This window comes from Neovison vison, chromosome 12 (genome assembly GCF_020171115.1).
Source record: "Neovison vison isolate M4711 chromosome 12, ASM_NN_V1, whole genome shotgun sequence".
Taxonomy (NCBI): domain Eukaryota; kingdom Metazoa; phylum Chordata; class Mammalia; order Carnivora; family Mustelidae; genus Neogale; species Neogale vison.
In genome coordinates, this window is record NC_058102.1 from 21329763 (window position 1) to 21351189 (window position 21427).

The 21427-nt window shown below is 38.5% G+C and overlaps 1 protein-coding gene and 1 pseudogene across 5 annotated transcripts in view; both read left to right on the plus strand.

Annotated features, from left to right (window-relative positions):
* The window catches only part of ANKS1B (ankyrin repeat and sterile alpha motif domain containing 1B), a 1114861-nt gene that overhangs the window by 22410 nt on the left and 1071024 nt on the right, over nt 1-21427 (plus strand). The gene's annotated exons all lie outside the window — the stretch shown is intronic.
* Nucleotides 3046-3311, plus strand: LOC122892257 (annotated as a pseudogene).

Genomic DNA, 21427 nt, shown 5'->3' on the forward strand with positions numbered 1-21427 from the left:
ATTACTTATTTACATATCTGACTTCTGTACTAAGCTCTAAGCTATTTAAGGGTAGGGACAATTTTTTTTTTTTTTTTTTAAATCTCTCTGCCCTCCAGTGCCTAACAGAGTACTTCATTATATATTTTGGTGACTGAATTAAAGAACTCAGAATTCAGTCAGCCTAAATGTATGTTTTTTGCAGCTCAAGCCTGCAGGTTATGAGTTTCATATATTCCTTCAGTGACCACGTAATGAGCTCTTAAAACCTGTAAATTGCTGTTTTAGAGATAGGCAGTAGACCCTAAGAGGACTACAGAGAGGAGAGATTAAATGCTGGGACCCCATAGACAGGAGAAGATCTTTTGAAGGCTGCTCTGTTGTGTAGTGTCACAACAGAGTGTTGTGTTACCCTGAGTTGTAGGGAACAATAGATGATTGAGATTGGTCCGGTTTGTTTGGGCTCAGACTCTGTAGAGATACAAGTCCAGAAAACAAGGGATTAAAGTCTCTGCATTTTCTGTGGTGAGAAGCAAGCCAGGGAGTTTGGGAACCAGATGGAGGTAACAATATCTTATGTCTCTTAGGTGGATGTCAGGAGGGAATTGAGGATCTGAGGACCAACGTTATCATAACATTTCTGGGAAAAAAGGCAACGTCTCAATGGTGAAGGCAGACAAAGGGCCTGGAAACGCAGTAGGTCAGATACCAGCAGGGAGAGGGAATAGGAAAATAAATCCTTTAATTAATAAAAATCCAGGCTTTGTTAATTTTTGGTGTTTTATCCTGATCACATGGCATCACCTGCATTACATCTGCTGAGCAGCTCTCTAGGATTGTAGCCACTATGGGGACTTAGCAGGGTTTTTCCTAAAATTGGGCAATGAAGAGCTCAACATGGAAGCCTAAAAGTTAAGGCCTAGTTGAGAAGAAAGTTGAGAAGAACCCTCAGAATAGTTAGATCAAGGAGAGATTCCTTGTCACTTGCCTTCTGTATGCCTGCCCAGGTTTCTCTCTCTCTCTCTTTTTTTGGTTTCTCTTTTTCTTAAATAGGAAACTGAAAAAGCCCAGAAACCTTTCCTTGACCTTACTATATTCTGCTTGCTTATCTCAGGCTTTTTCTCTTCATCAGATCATTTGAGAAAAAGAAAAACCAAATACTCCTTTAACTTCTGTGTTCTTAGATTATTGAAACATGCCTCTTAAACTTCATCGTTATGTTCTTGATAACCAATCATATGGTACCCCCATCCTTATCTTTCCGTGTTTCTCAGCAACATTTGATGTTTTTTACTACTTTTCTTTCTTAAAACCTGTTCTTCCTTGACCTTTGTGATTTAATACCAACTAACTGTAGTGGAACAGGGTCGTGCCTTACCCAATGCCATTTTAATTCAGCTGTTGACCAGCCTACCATAAGTATGTGTGTGATGCCCAGCCAGGGCCAGAAAGAACTGTCTAAACAAACTGAGCCAAGATTGTGAATTGCTTTGAATTGCTTAGCCAACTGGTAGAGTCCAGAGCAATTATAAATGGTTATTGTTCGAAACCACCGAGTTTTAGGATGGTTTGTAATGCATCATTATTGTGGCAATAAACAACTGATAGAGCACAGGGAAAAGTCCTGAAGGGAGTTATCAAAAAAATAATGCAAGAAAATTTCCTGTACTGTAGGATACATGTCTCTAGACTTTAAAAGCTTCACAAGTATCCAGCATAATGAATGAGAAAAGACCATAAAGCCGCATAAATCTGAAATTTAAGAACATCATGGATTAAAATAAAATTCTCAAAGTTTTGTAGAGGTTATGTAGAACAAAAGAAAAGAAAACACAAAAACAAGTCCTATAGAGATGAATGGAAATCAGAATGATATCAGACTTTTAACAGCAGCACTAGATTATAGAAGATACTGTTGCATTGCTTTCAAAATTAGGAGGAAAATCACTTTCAGCTTGTTTTTTTTTTTTGTATCATTATATTTTATTTATTTATGTGGTTTTCTTTTTTTTTTTCAATTTATTTATTTTCAGAAAAACATTATTCATTATTTTTTCACCACACCCAGTGCTCCATGCAAGCCGTGCCCTCTATAATACCCACCACCTGGTACCCCAACCTCCCACCCCCCCCGCCACCTCCCAGCTTGTTTTTCTATTTAGACAAGCTGTTGATTAGAATAAAGAAATTCTAAGACTCAGAAGGATTCAAGTGTATCTTATGTGTCCTTTCATAAAAAGCTTCTGGAAGATGAACTTGTATAAAACAAAGGAAGAAATCAATAAAGAGAAAGTCATAGGATGCAAAAAAAACAAAGGATTTGGTGCAGGAGGGCAGAAAATAGGGTTCCTTGAAAATAGCTCTTCACTAGGCTTAGAGAGTACCCAGTCCAGATTGCAGAAAGAGAATAGAAGACTATGGGAAGGATTTGGGAGAATGAAGTGTTTGAAGTATTTTGAGCATTTGGAAAAAACTGACTGTTGACAAATGTGTTAGACTTGGGAAAAAACAGTGATAGGTAAATGGAAAACGAAGCAAATGAAACAAATGGTAATTATTAACTTCAGAAAGATATTTTTAAAGCATGGAAACAATCACATTGTATTAGCTGGCTCAGGAATAAATATTTATGTAGTCATAATGGTATAAATACTGAATACTGATTTAAACATATTGAGAGAGAACAGTGTGTGTAGAGGGGAATGGGGAGGAAGGCTGATAGTGTAAGAGAGAAAAATTCTCAATTTCTGTAATAGGAATTAAAATTACAATATTGGAAATTGAGCAATCAGGAAATATCCATATAAGCTTCATATTTAGACCAGAACAAACTACTGAAGAGTCCTCTGAGGTATAGGACTAGAGCAAATGGCATATTTTTCCTGTTAAGGGCTGGAAAGTAAATATTACAGGTTTTATGGGCCATACGGTTTTTGCTGTTGTAGGGTGAAAACAGTCATTGACAATTCATGAATGACTGGACATGGCCGTGTTCCAATAGAACTTTACAAAAACAGATGGCGGGTGCTCTCTGGGTTCTGTCCTAGTTTGTGGAGACATGGCTAAATGTGCCAAGAAGTTGGAATCATCAGTAAATACAGGACTTGTTATGGTGCTTCTGTCAGGAAAATGGTGAAGAAAATTGAAATACGCCAGCATGCTGAATATTGGTCCTTCTGTGGCAAAACTAAGATGAAAAGATGAGCTGTGGGGATCTGACATTGTGGTTTCTGCATGAAAATGGTAGCTGGTGTGCCTGGGCCCACAACACCACATCTGCTTACACAGTAAAGTCTGCCATCAGGAAACTGAAGGAACTGAAAGACCAATAAAAGCTCCACCCTTTGAAACACTGCTAGCCTATAACTGGGTTAATTTATGTAACTACAACAGCAACAAAAACACTGGATGGTGGAATGGATTTGGGCTGTGGGACATAGTTTGCTCGCATTATGACTAGAGGGCAAAGGTGGTGGGATAGAGATAATTTTCTTTTCCTATTTCAAGGTCACTTTTAGACTTCCCTGCCTCCTCCCCCCATTAACTATAGAATAAATAGAGTAATTTTCCATATTGCCTCTCACATCAGTGTCCAGTTTTATTATTTGTAAAGAGTTTGTATTTTAGATTATCTGAACTACTTACTGTCTCCAAATGTTGACCCAGATATCTTGCTTCTGTGCCTTATGCTCTTTCCTCTGGAATTGTTTTCCTTACTTTACCTCTCTGCTTTTGAAAATTGTATGTATATCTTTCTGAGTTCCACCTGAAATAACTGCTTCTCTAAGAAACTGTTATAGTTTCTTTCTACCCTACTATAAACCCTTGTTCAGGTAGCTGACCAGAGATGTTTTAATCCTTCTTTTGGGAGAGATTGAATTTTGGGGTCAGACAGTTCTGAATTTGAATTTATTATCTACTGTATACTTACTATATGACCTTGAAAAAATGTATTTAACCTGTCTGAACCTTTGCTTTTCTTATTTATAAATACTTCATATGGTTCTTTATAGAGTTAAAGTTGTTTAATACTATTTTCTTCTCTTCACTTCTAACACTTTTGATCAACCTCACATTATAGTCATTTGTGTACTTATCCCACAACCCTTAGCAACCTACACTCAGATTGGGTCTTCATTTTAAATATCCTGAAGCGGTGCTCAGTAAGCATTGATTTGATTGAACTGAAATAAGAAGGAAATAAGAAGTTGATTTGTAGCCAAAGAATTCTGGCTTTATGATAAAATTAGAGAAATTTTATATTCTACTGTTTGCCTGTTCCCTAATCTTTTTTACATGGCCTGTTTTTATTAGTTCAATTCTGTTTTCTCCCACATTGCAAAGGAGGTGCAGTGTTAGAGGGGAATAGAGTGACTTGATTTTTCCTTTGATGGGAACTAAGCCATATGTTTGTATTGAGTCAGCTACTCCAGACTCTGAATTCTCAATCAGATGGTCAGCAGTGTTTAATTGAATTCCCAATATGTGCAAAGCTACACTGGGTGCTGTCACTCTAGGGAGACGTAACCATCTGGAAGAACTTGTTTTTAAGAACCCAGAATATGAGAAATATGTCTCTTTGTATCTAAATTAAAATGATACTAAATTTGGCAAAGTAAATAGCTGGCATAAATGCTGTCTTTTGCCTCGCATTCTCCTCTCCAAGAAGAGACATCCTCCTTTTTTGCTATGGCTAGGATGGTGTACTTTTTCCTTGATTTCTTTCCTCCCTAATTATTGATAATTTGCGTAGTACAGGATTCTAATGTTTAAAATCCTCAAGTTCTTTTAGTTTTTGGATCCTTTTCTAACTTTTAAATATGTATATATGATAGGCAGAATCCTAAAATGCCCTCCTAAGATTTCTTGCCATAATCCCTATGACTATGCATATGCTGGATGTTACTTCCTTGATTATGTTATGTTACATATCAAAAGAAATTTTGAGATATAATTAAGGTTACTAATCAATTGACCTCAAGACATCTCTGTTATTATCTAGATAGATCTAATATAATCACATGAGCCCTTTAAAAGCAGAATGTTTTTCAACTGGTAGTAGGAAGGGAAGCCTGAGCTTGAAAACATGAAAAAGGATCTGTTACATTGTTTGTGGCTTGGAGGAGAATATACACAAGGGTGAGAGAGCAGCTTATAAGAGTTGAGAACAGCCTCCAGGAAGGAAATGGGATCTTAGTCTTAAAGCTGCTTGGAGCAGAATTCTGCCAATAGCCTGAATTAGCATATAAGTGTATCCTCTGTCAGAGCCTCCAGATGAGAGCTCAGCCTGGTCAACCCTTGGATTTTGTCATTGTGAGACCCCACGCAGAGAACCCAGCTAAGCCCAAGTGCACTTCTGACCTACACAACAGAGATGTTTGTGGCTTATTTGTTACATAGCAATGGAAAACTAAAAAAGTCTTCCCTGTTAAGACATGAGTTCCATTTCCTGCCTGACAGTGGTTGGCTTATTTCTTTCTTCTTTTCATTGTTAAATTTATAAATTAAATTATCTAAATTCACTGCCTTAGCCTATATGCAAGTTTATTCTTTTCTTAATTCCCATGCATCTGTTTCTCAAAGGTCCAAAAATGACTTTCTGATGAACTAGCGACTTCTTCCTTACCAAACCCAAGGGCTTCTTCATTTTTATTGTCTTTGGTGTTTTGTATTGTACTTTCTTTTTTGAAATTAATACTTTTTGTAATACTACGTGATTCTGGTTTTACCCTCCTTTCTTCCATCTCTTTTGTTGTCTTCACAAATCTTGCTGACTAGTATTGGAATTGAATTTAGGAACTTCTGCAAGGAACCAGCAAAGGTGATTAAAGAAACAAGAATTTTAAGAAAAAAGTCGGTGAAGTCCAAATTAATTTTCCTGATGTCTTTGTTAACGTAAGGCTCTTCCTAAGGAGCCAGATGTGTTCCTTGGCTATTTACCTGTAGACATCGTATAGGTGTTATATCTGTTACCTATTACCATAGTAATGTTTCCTAACAAAGTATGCCCAGACTCCTGTTTGTATGTTATATTAAAAACATAATCATTTATTATCATTCATGGATCTGCTAATTTAGGCTGGGCTCATCAGTCAGCAGAGTGGTTTAGGCTTGGTGGCTAGGTGGTTCTGCATCTCACTGAAGTTTGTTAAAATATGGGTTGGCTATACTGATAAGACTTCATGTGTTTCTGGGGCGCTTGGGTGGCTCAGTGGGTTAAAGCCTCTGCCTTCGGCTCAGGTCATGATCCCAGGGTCCTGAGATCGAGCCCCACATTGGGCTCTCTGCTCAGCAGGGAGCCTGCTTCCCCCCTCTCTCTCTGCCTGCCTCTCTCCCTGCTTGTCATCTCTGTCAAATAAATAAATAAAATCTTTAAAAAAAATTAAAAAAAAAAAAGACTTCATGTGTTTCTGTCCTCCTTGGTGGAATGATCCTAGCCATAGCATACTCCATGATAGTGGTGCCAGAGGGCCAGCGGAAACATGTCAGAGCTTTTTAAGGCCTGGCTTTGGGGCTGGCGTACACTGTCACCTCTGCCTCATTCTGTTAGAGAAAGTCACATGGCCAAACCACAAGCCAGGGGTAGGAGAATATATGTTACTGTGGACTAAATTGTGTCCCCTTATCCCAGCAAATTGCTATGTTGAAGCCCTAATCCCCAGTGTAATGGTATTTGGAGATGGGGTCTTTGGGAGATAGTTAAATTTAGATGAGATCTTAAAGGTTTGCTCTCATAATGGGTTTAATGCCCTTATAAGAAGAGGCACCAGAGGGCTGGCTAGCTGGCATAAGCTCTCTAGCACTCCCCCTCTCATCCCTTCTGACCCTGCCATGTGAGGACACAGCAAGAAGGTGACCATTTGCAAGCCAGAAAGAGAGCTCTTATTAGGACCTGGTACTTTGATTTTGGACTTACCGCCTCCAGAACAGAGAAAATAAATATCTATTATTTAAGCCACCCAGTCTATGGTATTTTGTTATGGTAGCCCAACTTCACCAATATATACTCCATCCCATTAGGGGCAGGAACCGCAAAGTTACATATTTGATAAAGGTCACTGATGTAGGGAAGGATGGGGAACTGTGTCAAAAAATGCCACCTGTCAAAGGCATTGAGTAGAATTTCACATTCTCTTCTTTTACCCACTCAGAGTAATTATCTCTACTCTTTATAATCTTTTAAAAAAATTCTGCCTACTCTATAATAATTATGATAGGTTGGGTTATCATGCCATAACAAGCAACCCACAACTATCTTAGTAACTTAACATAGAGTTTATTTTCCTCTTTTGCAAATTACTGTGGTTCTGGGTTCTTCATGATACTTCTCTCCAGGTGTTGGTTTAACATTCTGCAGTATATTGTTTATGACACCTCCTTGTTAACAGGCAATTACCATGGTAGGCTTGGAGGGCTAGACAGCAGTTATTAAGTGCTTTGGCCCTGAAGTTACATGTTATTATTTCTATGTACCCAGAAATAGAGGAGACCCATGTATTGGTGAACATCAGTTATGATTTATACTCTCACCCCTTCCAGACCTCAGTTTCCTCCTTCAGTGACAAAGGTGAGTTAGATGACTTTCTTCTCAAATATTCTACAGTAACAGAATGCCAACAGTCTTTGCCTTGCTGCTGTGGTGCTCTAGATCAAGTGCCCACCATCTCCCCAAAGTCACCCTATTTTATGACAAATATCTGTGAGGCATCATTAGCCTTAAATTAGTTCTCTATGATCATCTACTATTTCAACTTCAGTCCAAATTGTTACCTCACTCTTCCGTAAGACATGACTTTGCCTTAATCTCATACTGTTTTTATCCTTGTCCATTCTGCTGTTAGCCACACTGGCCATTTTTCCCCCTCACATATATCAAACTTTTCCTTCCTCGGGGCCTTTGCATTTGCTATTTCCTTTGGCATGTTCTTCCTCATTCTGGGTCTGTCTCATTACTCTCATCTCAGGTTGAAGAATGTTATCACCTCAGAATGGCTTTACTGCTTTATTTAGATTAACCCCACCCCCACCCCCCATTACCACAGCATATCATGTTCATGTCGCTTAGTGCTATCAGAAATAATTTTGTATATCTATTTATATTTATTTTCTGTTTTTCTAAATTAGAATTTAAGCCCTCTGAAGGTAGGGACTTTGCCTGTCTTTATTGCTGTATCCCTAGTGCTTAAAACAGTTATTTGGCACATAATAATCCCTCAATTAAATTTGCTGCTGAATTAATACTGGCTTCTCAGCACTTGGTCTCATGACTCCCTTTATCTGGCCTGAAAGCTGTGTGTCTTGTTTTGAGTTGACTACCCATTTCTCCATATCACAAGTGATGTTCATTTCATTCCTACATGTTGTTTATACACAAATGAAATAAACTGTGGTCCCTGTAGCAGTGGGAACAACATCACATTGTATCTAGTTCTCTCCATGCGTGTCTTGGGTACCTTATAGGGGACATGTACCCAGTGTCACAGGAACCCCTGAGGAGGCAGCATCTGAGAGCCAATGACGAGTGGGAAGGGAGCCTACAGGGACTTACCAAGACTTTATTAAGTCTTATCTTGAAGGAAGACAAATCAGCCAGGCTGATAGAAAAAGATGGAAATTCTGCACTGAGCCATAGGAATAGATTTGTAGAAATGATATTCCCAGGGCTAAGAATTTCCTTATTAAGATGGTTGTGGTTGAAGTCATAGGCACCCTTCTCTTGATTCTGGAGCATAGAGATGAAGTGAAGTCTGATGCTTCTGAGAGGGGGAGAACCCTGCTCCTCCCAGACTGGGGATTCAGGGATCAGTGAAGAGAAAACCAGCTTGGGAGGAATGGGTGAAAGTTCAAGAAAGTACTACCACAGAAGGGGCATTCTTAGGTTGAAAGTTAAGAACTATGGACAGCTAATTGTATGACTGCTGCACAACAGAGGAGGGGTGGAATGAATGTTAGTGTGGCATTCTTCCATTTCCTCTGGAAGGACAATTTCTTGTTCTCTAGTATATATTCTCCAGTTTCAAGTTCATGATGGACACTCAATAAGTATATATTGAATGAATAAATCGAATATTTTATGTATCTTTGTCTTTGTACCAGCTTCTTTCTTTTTCTCTTATTTACTGTTCTAAAAATGTTGCTTTTTTTTTGCCCCCATCCTAAAAAAAATATTCTCCTTCTACCATTCGCATCAAACTCCTGTCCCATGCTTTTTTTTTTCCCCCATTGTTAGACTTCTACCATTTTCTTTTTCTTCGTGGTCAGATGTCAGGAGAGTAGTTTGCTCTAGCTATCTCAATTGCCTCATTATTCACTGATACCTCAACTTCTTGGAAACAGAATTTTTCTTTATCACTCTGACATTCTCTCAGATGTCACGAGTACCTTTCTTTTGTTCTCACATCCAGTGGCCTCTTTTTCAGTCCTAATTTTCCATGATTTCTTTGCTACAACTAGTACTGTTGATAGTGCATGCTTCTGGAAACACTTTCCCTTATCTTTTTTTTTTTTTAAAGATTTTATTTATTTATTTGACAGAGAGAAATCACAAGTAGGCAGAGAGGCAGGCAGAGAGAGAGAGAGGGAAGCAGGCTCCCTGCTGAGCAGAGAGCCCAATGCGGGACTCGATCCCAGGACCCTGAGATCATGACCTGAGCCGAAGGCAGCGGCTTAACCCACTGAGCCATCCAGGCGCCCCACTTTCCCTTATCTTGATGATCCTTCTGCCTCTCTGATTGCTCTCTTTTATCTTGGCTTGATTTACTGATCATTCTTCTTCTTTTCTTTCCTCTTTCCTCTTTTTTTTTCCCTCTTTTTTTCCCTCTCTTTCCTCTTTTCTTCTTTCCTCTGCCTTCCCTGCTTCTCTAAATGTGGATAGAATCCAAGGTTCTGCATACAATATCCTTTCTTATCTTTTCCAGTTCTCAGTGTCAGCTCTCATCTTTGTGCTGTATGTGTCCCAAATTGTAAGACGTTACGTCTCTGTTCTCTTTCCAGTCTTCCGTTTCTAACTGCCAGCTGAACATTTTCACTTGAATATTCTACACAAAGCCAATATGTTAAAAACTTCCGTATCTTCTGCCCTCCCCACCTTCTGCTCTATTCTCTGATGATAACAATCCTCTTGGTCATCTAGATTAAAAATTTAGAGTCTTTGACTTCTTTTCTTTATTCATCATATTTTCAATCAATTTTCCCTACTGAGACAACTCAGGGAAACCGTCAGCTCTTTGAGATAAAGGACTGTGACTTCTTTTTATTTCCTGTTTCCAGCTCCTGGCATTGAGTGTCTGGTAGATACAAAGTAGGTGCTCAAAAGATGTTGGTTAAATGGACTACTGATTGCCCTATTGATTTTTCCGTGTAATATCCCTGTGGTTATTATAGTTTTACTTTATATTCCCACTGCTTTTGAGTTTTTTTTAAAGATTTTATTTATTTATTTGTAAGATTTTATTTATTTATTCGAGAGAGTGGGAGAGAGAAAGCATTAATGGGGGGAGGGGAGAGAAGCAGAAGCAAGCTCCTTGCTGAGCAGGGGAGCCTTGACAGGGGTCTCTATCCCAGGACACTGAGATCATGACCTGAGCCCAAGGCAGATGCTTTACTGACTGAGCCACCCAGGCGCCACTTCTCTTGTTTTAGTTTTGAGTCCTTGTTATCTTTGATCTGGACTCCTGTAATGATCCCGTGATTGCTTTCATTGTCTCTTTTTTTGTGATCTACTATAGGTATTGCTTTTAGATACACTTTCTAAAGCACAGACTCTGTTATGTCACTGTACTGCTTAAAAACTTAGTGAGTCCTTATTAACAACGAAATAAAGTAAAAATTCCTCAGTTTGATTTTCAAGGTCTTCTGTGATTTGGCCCTACATACTTGTTTGATCTTCATATCCCTTCCTTTCTTTATTTTCTCAGCAAATTATTATTTTCCTGCCTCTGTTATTCATTTCTTTAACAAATATTTTCTGAATGTTAACCATGTACTAGATGCTCTGGTAGGTACTGGAAAGACAATTGAAAAAGTGAGAGTCTCAGCCCTTTCAGAACTTGAAGTCTAGTTGGGGAGAGAGACATCAAGTAAGTAATTACACATACAAATATTTCATTGCAGTTATGAGGGCAAATGCTACTACTGCCTTTTTTTTTTTTTTTAATGAAGCCAACCATAATGTTATATATTCTGTGCTAATTTTCAAAACCTAACTCAAATGCCCTTTCCTTGGGGATACCTTTCTTTACGTCAGCTGGAAGTCATTCTCCACCTTCTGGTTCCACTTCTCTGTACCTTTCATGACTTGCCTCACTTTTTGCTTTGGATTATGTGTGAATATTCTTTCTCTTACAAACTATTTGAATAATGTGGAATGTGAAAGACTTTTAAGTCACTCTTGACTATCTCAGTATATTTTTTGCAGTAAGTTGGATGAATTAAATAAATTGTATTGTGGATCAGTTTCCTCAAGTTTTTTTTAAGAATCACTTTTTTTATTTTAAGGAATTATTAAACTTACTTGGGGCAAATCTAGTAGTTAGAAAATTTAGATTAAGCTTGCTAGTAATTATAACTTTTGGGTAATTAGAGAATTTAAATGAATTATTATTTTTTTTAATTATTATTTTTTAAAAAGATTTTTATTTATTTGACAGACAGAGATCACAAGTAGACAGAGAGGGAGGCAGAGAGAGAAGGAAGGGAAGCAGGGTCCCTGCTGAGCAGAGAGCCTGATATGGGGCTCGATCCCAGGACCTGGGATCATGACCTGAGCTGAAGGCAGAGACTTTAACCCACTGAGCCACCCAGGTGCCCCTTAAATGAATTATTTTTTAAAAATTTACTACATTATGTCATTTACTCTCCAAATCAAATTGATCTGAAAATCTCTTTTAATGTAGATTGCTGGAGTGTTGGGAGGACAGAAGACTACTATTTAAATATCAAATACAAAAAGAAAATATGAGTAGAGTAGTCCTGAGACAAAGTTCTTGAGTTCATTTGGCCAAATTTGTCTGCTAGTTTTTTCCCTCTGTATTCTGATAACCCAAATCTAATTTTAGTTTCTATATGGTATCCTGCTGATTTTATCATATGGAAGCAGGGAGAGTTCATTCATTTATTTAGTGATATTAATAAAAATTGTACTAATAATCCAGTATGCTATAAATTGTTATATTTGTAACGTTTATGCAATTCTGACTACATATACTGTGTCTTCTCTTTTCATTTGATTCTTGTAATAGAAGCTATCAGACAGTGGGAAGCATTGTTATGACTATGCCAAAGGACATTAGTTTCTACATGGAACTGACTCCTGTAAGGCTGGAACCTACAACTTTGATCTCATTAGCATTATGTGATTACTGTTAATCTAAACTAATTATGTAGATGGGCCAAATATAGTTCACATCTTCATTCTTTTATAGAACTCCAAATTATTTAAGTGTTAACTCTCAGATAATTAAAGGATAATTATATATATATATATATATATATATATATATATAAAATATATATACACATGGGGCACCTGGGTGACTCAGTGGGTTAAGCCTCTGCCTTCAGCTCAGGTCATGATCTGGGGGTCCTGGGATTGAGCCCCACGTTGGGCTCTCTGCTCAGTGGGGAGCCTGCTTCCCCCCCTGCCCCGTCTGCCTCTCTGCCTACTTGTGATCTCTGTCTATCAAATGAATAAGTGAAATCTTTAAAAAAATATATATATACACATATATATATTCATATGTGTATTTATATATGTACCTGTATAAATATATACATATTTAAAGAGTTTATTTATTTATTTATTTGAGAGAATGAGAATGGGAACATGAGCATGGGGAGAGAGGCAAAGGGAGAGGGAGAAGCAGGCTCCCTGCTCAGGACTCAATCCCAGGACCCTGAGAACATGACCTGAGCTGAAGGCAGTGGCTTAACCGACTGAGCCACCCAGATGCTCCCCCAAAATATTATCCTTAAAGGCCTGTTTTATTTCAGCTTCATTTAAGTAGTTTGGATATTGTGTGCACAAGTTGAAGTTGGCACTAAAGCAGTCATTAATTTATTGCTGATCCCTGCATACCTGCATTTCAGCTGTCATGGTATTTAATATCACCAAAGGGCAAAGGAGGTCTAATGGGAATTTTTTCTTGCTGTTTTATGTAGGTCATGGCTCTTTTGCTGTATGTACTATTCTGTGCCTTAAGGATGGTAAGCTGGTTTACAGGATATTTAAACAACTTTTTAAAAAGATTTTATTTCTTTATTTGAGAGAGAGAGAGAGAGAACAGGGGAAGGAGAGAGGGGGAAGAGAGGATCTCAAGCAACCTCTGCACTGAGTGTGGAGCCCAACACTGGGCTTTTGTCAACACTTGCTATTGTAAGACTTTTGCATTGTACTTATTTTGGTGGGTGTGTTGTGGTATCTCACTGTGTTTTAGTTTGCATTTCCCTGCTGAATGATGGTGTTGAGCACTTTTTCATGTGCTTATTGGCCATCTGGATACCATCTTTCATAAAGTACCTGTTATGTCTGATTCAGTTATTTATTGTTACTTAAGCCAAAACCAATTTATTATTTTCTACAATTATATGGGTTGACCTGGACGTTCCTTTCCTGGTTTTGTCTGGGCTCTCTCATGCAGCTGCTTACAACTGGAGGGGAGGTGTCTTGGGCTGGAAATCCCAAGGTGGCCTTACTCACTTGTCTGTCTGTTGTTGTTGGCTGTGGCAAGGGCACCTTGGTTTTTTTTTTTCCCTATGACTTCTCTTACTCTAGTAAGTAGTAGAGTCTCCCTACATGGCTGGGTAGTCTTCCAAGAGGGTGAAAATGGATGCTGCAAGATCTTTTAAGATCTCGCCTTGGAAGTTAAATAATATTGCTTCCACCACATTATTTTGATCAGTGTGACTAACCCAGATTCAAGGGATCGGTAAATGGACTCCACCTCTTGTTTGGAAGAGCAGCTATGCCATATTAAAGGGGCATAAATACCAGAATAGGAATAATTTGTAGCTATATTTAACCACTTTCCTACAAATTTTTTAAATTATTTTTTATTGGGTTATATTATTGATTTTTAGGAGCACTTTATATCTACCCCTCTGTAGTTTGGCTTTTTTTTTTTTCTTTTCTTTTTAATAACACAGGGCTTGAACTCATGACCCTGAGGTCAAGACCTGAGTTGAGATCCAGAGTTGGATGCTAAACTGACTGAACCACCCAGGTGTTCCAGTTTTCTGTTTCTAAATGGGTCTCTTGATGTATAGGAGTTTTAAGTTTTAATAAAATCCAATCTGCCACTATTTTCTTTCATGGTAGTATTTTAGTGTCTAGTTGTGCTAGAGCTTTAGTAATTCATTTAAAATAATAGTGCTTCTAGTACAAGGAAAAGAACATTATTATCAGTAAAGCCATTTACTCTCTTTCTTCCACTTATTTACTCATTTAACAAAGCATTGTAGGCTATTCATCAGGAAGTTAAGTACTTTTGAAATGTGTATTTAAAGGAAAGTTGAGAATTTCTTAGTTTCATGACCATTGATGAAAAGTTAGTATGTTGGAGCAGGTTTTTTGGTTGATTATCTCATTCTGAGAGGTCTACTTGGTTTAAACAGTAGCTCTCAAAACAAATTTTAATCTGAGATATTTTCAAATTCCTTTGAACAGTCATAGAATTAGACTAATAAACAAAATCCTGTGCCTGTGGGAGCCAGGCATTAGCTATTCTCCTTTAAATTTTAATATTTAATTCTTTAAAAATAAACTTTCCTGTTCCGATTCTGTGCCAGTTATCTCACGAAAATTAACTCCTTCAGAGAGTTCCTCCCTTTCCTATTCTCCTACAGCATATTCTTTGTAACTACTTGTATTACTACCTTATTCTATTCTGTTTTGTTTGTTGTTAGGGTTATTTCTACTTTTTTTTTACCCTATGATATTGTTATTCATTTACTACTTAGCAAAACTGTATGAATGCTTAACATGTGCACTGGGTATTGGCATCACATCGGTCAATAAGATAGATGTGATTCCTACCTGTGGAGGATGTAGAGTCTACTGAGAGATTAATATAGGTAAATATGTAGCATAGCAAGTACTGTAACAGGAAAAGTAAAGAATGTTATAGGAATGCTTCGGAGGGGCCCCTACCCTGTAGTGGGTGTTAAAAGGAATAGTTTTTAGAGGAAGTGACATTTCAGCTAAGGCCACTCACTAGTTGACAACAAGCTAAATGTACTGGATCATGAAGGACTATGTAAATTATATAAAAGGAACTTGATTTTATTCTAGGAATAATGAGAAACCACTGAAAGAGAGTGACATCATCATTATTGTTTTGCTTACTACTGTTGTATAAGATACCATGTAAAACTAAGAAGATTAAAATGACTATTTTATGTTGCTCCTGTTTTTTATAGGTCAGTAATTTGTTACTGGGTAATAGTCTGTTTGCTGGGCATTCCTCATTTAAGGCTCTGTCACTCGCAGATGTCAGCTGGGGCTAAAAGCCGTAAAGATTAAAGTGGGATGGGTATCTGATCTGACTCACTCACATAGCTGGTAGTTGATACTGGCTGTTGGTGGGCCATCAGCTTTGTCTCTAATCAGAGTCCCTACCTGTGGCCTCTCCAGCATGGTGTTTTTGCAGGTAATCAGACTTTTTACATGGTGACAGGCTTTGCTCAGAGCAAGTGCCTCAAGAGCATCCAGCAAAAGCTTTGTGGGCTTTTCTGACCAAGACTTGGAGGTTGTAATTATTTCATTTCTACTGCATTTTATTATTAAAAGCTTGTCACTAAAACTGGGATGGATTGAAGGTGGGAGTAGACAAGGACCACACCTCTTGATGGGAGAGGTGGTTAAAAAAAGAAGACTTCAGAAGATGCAGACATCTTTTAAAACCACCAGTTTTTCCTCTGGTCACAAATTATTTATAATTCTCTCAAATGCAAAATTCATTTCCTCTCAAGTCCTCTTACACCTTATTATTTTTTTTTTTAGATTTTTATTTATTTGTCAGAGAGAGAGTGCACAAGCATGGGGAGTAGCAGGCAGAGGGAGAAGTAGACTCCCCGCTGAGCAAGGAGTCCAATGCAGGATTCCATCCCAGGACCTTGGGATCATGACCTGAATTGAGAGCAGCTGCTTAACATACTGAGCCACCCAGTTCCACCTTAAAGACTCTTCCACCTTAAAGACTTGTTTGTTCTGGCATGAGCTTAGCTTCCAGTTATCTGGTCAACTCTATGCGCACATGAGGCTCCTAATGTGCAGTTCCTCAGATATGGTTTCCCTTGATATGAAAACTTGTGAACCAAAAAGATGTTTTCTGCTCCCCACATAGCCACTGTACAGTAGTGATTCAGGGATAGGATAACCACAATAGACATCCCATTCTAAAATGGGAGAAATGAGAACTACATAGCAGTCATGAGACAATTACAGTTTTGAAATCCCCTGGGCAGATTTTGCCAGTTTCTTGATTAAGTTCCAGTACTGCTCATTAGAAATTGTTTTCCATTGCCCTTGGTTTTGCCATTTGGGTTCTTGATTCTTTCATCTGAATCATTCTTTCTTTTCCTTAAGAAATGATGTATGTCTGCTTTTGGGTAGCTTTCTTGGCCTGCTTCTTACCTCTACAAGTTTGGGTGTCCAATGACTTCTTTTCTTATTGTACTTATTCCATTTATTTAAGTTGGGAATACTTTTGTTAATACAGTTACCTTGAACATTTTTTGTTCTTTTGGTGGATTTTATTGGGGTTTACTCCATTTAAAAAGTCCATTATAAAAGTCATAACCATAAAGGTCTTCAAGCCAGGCCCGTCTTTATCTTGAGTTACCTGTGAGGCTGCTGAGGGACCTGTCCATTGCTACATGTTTTAGATTTTTGTTACATCCCTACTTATACTAAAGTTTTATTCTGGTTGGTGTTGCTGTATACCTACCAATTACCCCAAACTTAATTGTTTAAAGTAACTTTTTGTTTTGCTCACAATTTTGCGGTCAGGTAGTTGCAGTCAGATGTTGGCTGTGGTCATCTGTATGGTTGTGGTCATCTGAAGGCTTAGCTGGATTAGTTGACAAAGATGGTTTATTCAAATGGCTGGGTGGATGCTGAGCTAAATAGTGCTTATATATGTTCTCTCCAGTGTTGCAATGTCAGAGCACCTAGATTTCTTACCTGGCCCCAGAATGAGTATCTCAAGAGACTCAGACAGAAGCTGTATGACTTTTTCTGACCTAGCCTCAGAAACCATACAGTATCGCTTCTGATGCATTCTCATGGTTACAAGCAACTTACTAAGGCTGACCTAGATTCAAGGGAAGGGTACATAGATCATACCTCTCAGTGGGAGGAATTTCAACGAACATGCAGACGGTTTTAAAACACATTAACTCCACAGTTACCATAATCATAGCATACATTTATTGAGTGATTATAATGTATCAGGTATTTTGATAAGTACTTTACATGAATTCCCTTATTTACTTTTTACCACAAATTTTTGATTTTTTCTTTTACTATTTTATAGATAAAGAAATAGAATTTGAAGAGGTTAAATATCTTGCCCAGGGCCACATTTATTAGCTAATAAACGATAGGGTCTAGACTCATACTAAGTTCTCTGTGACCCAAGAGTCCATAGGCTTAATGATTGCTAAATTGGGAACTTACTATAAGTAGAACAGAGTTGTGTGTTAGGTAGCTCATTTCTGGAAGCAGGGAGACTAGTGAGGAAGCTATTGCTACCATCAAGTTATTCTTTTATCTGTTTTTACACAAGGTAAGCAGCAGAAGGAGTGGAAAAAAGTAGGAGAGGGAAGTGTATGCATTATTAAATATTGGAAGGAAAAATATTTTTATTTTTTTCAAAGATTTTATTTATTTATTCAACACACAGAGAGAGATCACAAGTAGGCAGAGAGGCAGGCACAGAGAGGGGAGAGCAGGCCCCCTGCTGAGCAGAGAGCCCGATGCGGGACTTGATCTCAGGACCCTGAGATCATGACCTGAGCTGAAGGCGGAGGCTTAACCCACTCACTGAGCCACCCAGGTGCCCTGGAAAAATATATTTTTAGTCAGATAAAATTTTTGTGGGTATAATGATTTTTAATAACTATCTGTCATTGGTTAAAATTACTGACCGTCTTTACCCCTCTTAATTTCTCATCTACCATAATGTCTTAGTTTGTTCATTCAGGGAGTCCCACAGATCCCTAGGTCTGCTGTATAGCTAGTATATGATTTTGGCAATTTAAAGGAATAAAAATTGTTTGGTTTTCTTCTCTTTTCTACCAAAGGGAGATTTTCAGCAATTTATTAGACTTGAGAAAAAAAAAATTTGAGGTATAGGGTCCCTGAGAGTTCCTGTCTGGAGTTGACAAATTATGGCTTGTGGTCCAAATCTAGCCTATAGCTTGCCTTTTGTAAATAAAGTTTTACTGGAGCACAGCCATACTCTTTCATTTACATATTCTCTAAGACTCTTTTCATGCCATGATGTTGGATAGCTCTAGCTGAGACTATGTGGTCCCATGAAGCCTAAAATAGTTACTATCTGGCACTTTATAGAAAAAGTTTGTAGACCCCTGTTCTATATAACACAGAACCTATTTAGGTCATTTTGTTGAATATGTGAGATGCTTAGTGCAGGTCAGGGCACAGGTGGGAGACAGAATGGCCACACATGTTATTGTATAGATTAGTAGCAGAGATCAGCGATTAAATAAATTATTGGTGGATGTCACAGATCTCAAAAAGTAGAGGTTTAGAGGCTTCTGGAAAGGATTCCAAGAAATATGGTAGAACCATCATTTTAGACTGAGGCTAGTTACTCTACTTCCTTTGTGCTGTTGGCTGAATTTTTGTGAGTTTGATTTACTAGGTTATTACTTTTAACTAGAAATAGCAAGTAAAAGACCTATATGTGACTTTTGCCCCTCACTAAGGTGAGGGTAGCTGTCCATATTTAATCTTCATTTACTCTATTTTAAATCTTTTATTTTAGAAAGCCTTAGAAATATTTTTGTTTTGGTTTGTTTCAGGCCTCCCATGCCGGGCTTTAACATTCTTACATTTAGTGCTTCATTGTATCTAGGAGATATATTCCTTTACATTATTGTGCATTTATTCTCAGACCCTATTTAGGACATTGTTGTTTAAGCCATGGGGCTGACCTAGATGTTTGCAACTAGGGCATTCAGGGAGAGATATCTTGAGGCACAGTTGGAGTGTGCAGATCAAGTTAGGCTTTACACACTCATCTCTGGTTCTGCCCTCAAGCTTTACTTAGAGTAAATGTATATTCTTTCCAATTATTTTTCTTTTATTTCCTGAAATTTGGAATTGGAATTATGCATTTACTAATGTTATAGGAATGGTTTTCATAGACAACCAAGCATATTTTATCTACCTAAAGTGTCAGTGAAAGTACCTCTTAACTGTTAATGATTTGCAAAAAGCCTTTGTGTGTATATAATTAAAAGAGATTAAATAACTTTTAAATATGCACTAAAAGTCAGTTAGCTGCCATTTAGAAATAGGGTTTTGATTCACTATTGCTATACACAGAAAAATGAAATGATATAATGTACTGAATCTCCTTTTACAAAGGAGAAAACTACATTACTCTAAGCATACATTTTGTCACACATTTTGTGTTTTACAAGTAACCAATAGACTTTACTCTTTAAAAAGCTAATTAAGTACAATGAGAGTTGAGTACTTTTCCAGTTCTCACTGCTGGATAATAAAAAATAAATCCTGCTAATTGTTTTTAGTTACATTTATTATCCATATAAAATTGTACTAATATATCACTTTGACTCTTTGTGAAAATATTTGTACTGTAGTGAGCCCATAGTGATAGGAATTCTGAAAAAGTGATGGTAGGAACCTTCAGATGGTAGTAGGCTTACCCTCTGGCTCATTTATAGTGAATGCATGTCCCAAATAGGGCTTCCCTACATTTAAGAAAAGGGGGTTTAGGGAGATAGAAGCAAGATGGTGGAGGAGTAGCATACTGAAGTGAAATCAGGTCCCAGGAGTTCAAAATAGTTATCAAGCCATTCCGAACACCTACAAACTCAACAGGAGATAGAAAAGAAGAAGAGCAGCAATTCTAGGAGCAGAAAATCGACCACTTTCTGAAAGGTAGCATGTGCGGAGAAGTGAATCCAAAACCACAGGAAGATAGACTGTGGTGGGGAGGGGCCAGCTCCTGGCAAGCAGTAGGGTAGCGGAAGACAAAATCAGAACCTTTAGAAGTCTGCTCCATGGAGGGACATCGCTCCAGAGGATAAGTGGGGGTGGAGCCCCCATGAGGGGTGGAGCCCCCATGAGGAGAGTGTGGTCTCAGGTACCGCGGGGTCACAGAAAGATTGGGGCTCCCAGAGTGTGGCAGAGTTCCCAGGTATTGGAGTGGGGAAGCCAACTACCAAGACAGAACAAAGGAGTGAGCTTTCAGTTCAGGGTTACCTTAAACCATGATCCAAGGCACAGTTGGGCCACTGCTGTTTGAGCAGGGACCCCACAAGTGGCAGATCCAGAGAGTGCCCCTCCTCCCTCATCCAGGTGGCGCAGGAGTGCACAACAGGAATCTGCTGGGTTTGGAGATTCCAAACAGGGCCGTGCACCAGAGATAGAAATGCTGAGTCACAGGCCGGGTGACCACAGAGCGCAGCCAGAGACCAGGGAGACAGGAGTGATTGACTGTTTTTCTCTGAGGCTGTACTGAGGAGTGGGGCCCTGAGCTATTGGCTTCTCTGGGCCGGAGATTGGGAGGCTGCCATTTTCATTCCTGTCCTCCAGAGCTCTACAGAAAGCGTTCAGGCAACAAAAACTACCAACAGTGAACCTGATCAGATTACTTAGCCTGGTCCCTGGCAGGGGTGGTGCAATTCCATGTGGGACAAAGACACATGATACTTACTGCAGCAGGCCCCTCCTCCAGAAGATCAGCAAGAACATCCAGCCAAGACCAAACTCACTGATCAATGAGAACAGCAGAACTCCAGAGCTAGGGGAAAGCAATGAATAGAAGTTATGGCTTTTTAAATTTTTATTTATTTATTTTTAAAGATTTTATTTATTTATTTGACAGAGAGAGATCACAAGCAGGCAGAAAGGCAGGCAGAGAGAGGAGGAAGCAGGCTCCTGCTGAGCAGAGAGCCCCATGTGGGACTCCATCCCAGGACCCTGGGATCATGACCTGAGCCAAGAGCAGAGGCTTTAACCCACTGAGCCACCCAGGTGCCCCTGTTGGGAGAATTTTTATGACTGCTTCAATCTCCTTACTGATTATGGGTCTGTTCAGGTTTTCTGTTTCTTCCTGGTTCAGTTTTGGTAGTTTATCCGTCTCTAGGAATGCATCCATTTCTTCCAGATTGTCGAATTTGCTGGTGTATAGTTGCTCATAGTATGTCTTACAGTTGTTTGCATTTCTTTGGT